We start from the raw sequence: 5,407 nt of genomic DNA, 5'->3' as shown, positions 1-5,407 counted from the left end.
TATTTCAAATTTTAAAATAAATCTTTTCTACAAGTATGTAAGGCATAGTCATAGGTCTCAGTGTTTGGATCAACAATTTAGAATGTGTAAGGAGATTTTTCCCATTGCAACTATTATATCAGTTATTGACTTTGCAGAGAACTATACATTGCATCCCCAAAATGAGACACAATCTCAGTATTACAGCTCTATTCAGATTGTTATTTTTGTCCACATGACATATAGGCATGCCCCTGGTAGTCTGGAATATAATCAAAAAATTATTAGAGAATACAATTTTTACATGAGTGATGATAGATCTTAGTCTCACGAGTTTGTAGAACATTATTTTGAGAATTATTTTGATTTCTTATAGGAGTGTGACATTTCTATAGATAGACATATCATTTTTTGAGATAATTGCACAGGTCAATTAAAGAATGCTCACATATTTGATTGGTTGTGTAGGATGCATGTAGAGAGGGGGGTGCCTCATATTTGAAGGTTTTTTTAGTCCAGCCATGGGAAAGGGGAACATGATGGAGCAGGGGCATGCATAAAGATAGATTTAGTTAAGGAGCAATTGGCGATTTTAGGAGAAAAGTTCTTGATGCTTATAGCATTGTTGATTGGTGTAATTCAACATTATCTTAAGGGGGGGATCTTGATTCAATAGTACGCAGGTTCTTTTGGTTGGTTGAGGAAGGGTCTAAGTGATAGATCAAATTGTGCTACTATTAGAGACTCATAAAAAATGCATTCATTCTAGAGCTATGATTCTAGTACATGGACCATTTGGACATGATAGCTAGCCTTATTTTGTTCTAGTTATTTTTAGTGTGATTGGGATCACTGTGAGTCAAGTGAGTGGGTGGACACATAGGCTCCACATTATTTTACTCCATTGTTTATCACACCCTCAATCAAAAATGATGACATGGAATGTTCACTTGAGCATAACCATCTATCAGGTCTTCTTCAGCTAGGACATGTCTTTTCATTGGTTGCACCATAGGGGAATGATGATAAATTAGATTATTGGTTAGCACGTTGTGTAAGAGGTAAACAAAATCTTGCACAACAAATCATAGATGATGATGGATTCACATATCCTACTGGTTCAGATGTTGTTGCTGGAACATGGTTGCGGACATACATGCTTAGGAGGAATGAAATTCCTACATTTGAATACTATCAGATTCTGCACACAAAATTTTTCATATATTTAAATCTTATTATAGCAATAAATGTGAATTTGTTGAAGCATCAAGGAAGAAAAAAAGTAAAATAACTTTTTACTATTACTAATGTTGATCATGAAGCCCTATTGGAGACTCTAAAAAAGAGAGAGGATCCTATAGGAACACTCCACTAGGTATATTTACTTCTTATGTTCTTTTGTTAATAATGTTATGGTAAACCAATGATTATCTTGTTTAATAGGATTATTTACTAATATTTTATATGATATTGGAATGTAGGTACATCATGAAGAGTAGCCATGAATGAAGATACAAAACTAAATAAGGAGCAGAATGAAGAAAAATTTATTCTATTTTTGAAACTATGATTTATAATAGTTGTATATTAATTTAATAATGATGAAACACTTGAGAAATTGTAAATATAGACTTTTTGATTTAGTGTAAGAAACAAAGATGTTTTTACTTAATGTAATTTATGTGGAGGGACCTAAAAAATGATGATTTAAATACATACTAACACCAAACTTGCATAGTTCCCAATGCCAAAAACTTGAGGGAGATAAAACATAATGTTTTTACTTAATATTAACCCTAGTTACAACCTTGTTTTGGATGTAGTGATCCTCCATCATTCATGGCCACCCTGTACGAAAGAGTCTCCAAGATGCTCTAAGTGCCTTTGGAGGTCAATCTTCAGAGGGTCATAACTTAGAGCTTATGGGGGATATCAGTGAAACTTCAAATTACACAACATTTTCATGTTGAGGCCTACAATAACCTATCTCATTTTTGAGAGATCACATTCTATTTGGATTTGGTACAACAATCTCACTCGAAGCCAAAACTTGTAGTGCCTTAGTTCATAGGTGCATAATTGTGTAACTTTGAAACTATTGATTTTGGCATTGAATAATTAGTGCCATTAGCTATGGATGAGAGGGTGAACCATAGTGACACCCTTGTTCTAGCCACAAAGAGCCTCCAATGTTTGCAGCCACCCTGTACCGAAGAGTCTCCAAGGTGCTCTAAGTGCATTTCAAGGTTGATCTTCTGAGGGTCACAATGTAGAGCTCATGGGGGCTATTGATGAAAAGTCAAATGCTACAGGATGGTCATGTCTAGGTCTACAATAACCTATCTCATTTTTGAGAGATCACATTCCATTTGAATTCAACACAACAATCTTGCTCGATGCCAAAAACCCATAGTGTGCATTAGTTCATAGGTACATTACTGCATAACTTTGAAACCGTTGATCTTGGCATTGAATTGTCACTACAATTAATTCCAGATGGATAGGTGAACCCTAGTAGCACCCTTTTTTTGATCATGGAGATCCTCCAACATCCATAACCACCCCATACCAAAGAGTCTCCGATGTTCTCTAAGTGCATTTTAAGGTTGATCTTTCGAGGGTCATAACTTGGAGCTCATGGGATCTATCGGTGAAAATTTGAATGCTATAGGATGGCCATGTAAAGGCCTAAAATAAACTATCTCATTTATGAGAGATCACATTGCATTTGGATTCAATACAATGATCTCGCTCGATGGCAAAACTTGTAGTGTGTCTCAGTTCATCCGTGCATCACTACCTAACTTTGAAACCGCTAATCTTGGCATCAAATCATTAATTCCATTAGCTCCAAATGGGTGGGTAAACCATATTGACACACTTTCTCTAGCCATTAAGGTCCTCCAATATTCTAGACACCTTGTACCAAAGAGTCTCTAAGGTGCTCTAAGTGTGTTTGAATGTTGATCTTCCAAGGGTCATAACTTGAAGCTTGTGGGGACTATCGGTGAAACATCATATGCTATAGAATGTTCATGTTGAGGCCTATAATAACCTATCTCATTTTTGAGAGATCACATTCCATTTGGATTCAGCACAGTGATCTTGCTTGATGCTAAAATTTGTAGTGTGCCTTAGTTCATAGGTGCATTACTGTGTAAGTTAAAACTACTGATGTTGGCATTGAATTGTCAGAGCCATTAGGTCAAAATGGGTGGGTGAACCCTATTAAAACCCCTTTTTTGGATGTGAAGAGCCCCTATCATTTGTGGTCACCTTGTATCAAAGAATCTCTAAGGTACTATAAGTACGTTTGGAGGTCAATCTTTTGAGGGTTGTAACTCAGAGCTCATGGGTGTTATCTATGAAATGTTGAATTCTATAGGATGGTCATCCCAAAGCCTACAATAACCTATCTCATTTTTGAGAGATCACATTTCATTTAGATTCGGCACAATGATCTTGCTCGATGCCAAAACTTATAGTGTGCCTTAGTTTATTGGTGCATCACTATGTAACTTAGAAACTGATAATCTTGGCATCAAATCATCAGTAAAATTATCTCTTGATGAGTGAGTGAACCCTAGTGGCACCCTTGCTCCAGCTATGGAGAGCCTCCATCATTCGCGGCCACCCCATAATGAAGAGTATCCATGGTGTTCTAAGTATGTTTGGGTGGGTGAATCATAGTGACATCTTAAGGGATTGCAAAGATCATTTCAAATTGTTAAAATTTTCTTCACAAATTATTGCATTTGAATTGAATATAACAAACACATGATCAAAATGAATGATATGCCATAAACATGAACGATACACATGATCCATGATAAATTGAATAATACTACACTAAACTAATATGTATATCATTGTGCACATAAATGACAAAAATATATATCAAAATACATGTATCTATAGACAAGTTACACAAATATATATCAAAGTTCATGTATCCATAGACAAATTATGTGCAATGCCCTGGTAGGTTACCCAAAATAACGTATAACATACCAAAACAAACTCTAAGGTCAAAATCATGAATTTACATAACTTGAAAAATTTAGAAATGTGAAACTATCTCAAATACTTGTCCTATTTTCTAGGACAATTGTCTTAGGTTAGGATTTGGACTCAAGAGTTGTTTGCCCTCTCTTACCATTTAGATATTGTGATAGGTATGCTCATCCTGGCAATTCAGGGAAGTCAATACCCAGTACCTGCAATCTGCATAAAATCCATGCATGTACATACACATATATTATAAACTAAATAGACAATGGTGGGAAGTGGTGCATCATGTAGATCCTGACTAGCAATTGACTACGACTCTCTCTCTCTCAACCATATCAGAAACATCATACATAAAATAAAACATAAAGGTACACCATACACATGCAAGTATGGGGTAAGTATCTATAGAAAACACATATAGATAATATATCTAACTCTCATCATAAAATATATGGAATCACTATATACTATCATCATCATTAAAGAACAATCATCCATACATGAAATAACTATGACTAAAGTCATTCATCATAAAATTAACTGAGTATGAAATGGTATCCAACAATCTAGAAAACAATGTCACTAATCATCAAACATAAACATAAAGCTAGCCTAAAAGAGTTTGGCAATAAAATAGAAAAATCACCTAGAGGTAGGCATTACATTCACTCCCCCTAGAATTAGGCTTACTCCTTGAAGCCTACAAGAAAGATAAAACTAAAGCATTCACTGTGTAGGTCCCACTGGACCCTTTCCCCTTGTAGGAAGATAAGAATCCATTGATAATACTCTTTGAGATCTACCCTTATGTCCAACCGTGGGTTCTAAAGTTGTAGGTCTCTGATCTAAGAACTTTGATTTCCATTGAGGAGAATGGGATGACTTGTGTCCATGTTCTCTACAAGAAAAATAGTCTCCATAAAAACTCTTGTGCACTCTAGGTGCACTAGATTGTTGAAAACTACTTCCAATAGCATAAGAATGTGTACTCTATGATTATTGGTTATACTTACTACTTTGAGAGTACTGAGAGTCCCTAGAGTGTGATCCATCACCACCACTCTAAGATAGAGGACAAGATCCTCCTTGTTGTTGATTAACTCTAGAAGAAGGAGGCTTCCTACTACTACCCGCTCCTTGATTACCTTTGGACCCTGATGCTACAGGTGTTCCCACAAATCCACCATGTCCTAAGGTGACACTCTTCTCTAAAAGTATGGCTTGATGTACCACATCTTTGATTGTTTTAGGTTCAAATACCCTAACACCCCCAACTAGATAGTTATGAAAACCTCTAATAAAATGTTGTTCCAACTATGGTGAGCTATAATTGATGCCTACGTAAGGCACAAGCTCATATAATTTATGCTCATACTCTACTATGACCATAGTGAACTATCCTAGGTTGTGGAATTCA

The sequence above is a fragment of the Cupressus sempervirens genome, chromosome 8 (genome assembly GCF_028749045.1).
Source record: "Cupressus sempervirens isolate cs-2001-9-10 chromosome 8, ASM2874904v1, whole genome shotgun sequence".
NCBI classification, from domain to species: domain Eukaryota; kingdom Viridiplantae; phylum Streptophyta; class Pinopsida; order Cupressales; family Cupressaceae; genus Cupressus; species Cupressus sempervirens.
Note: the sequence above shows the minus strand (reverse complement) of the source record.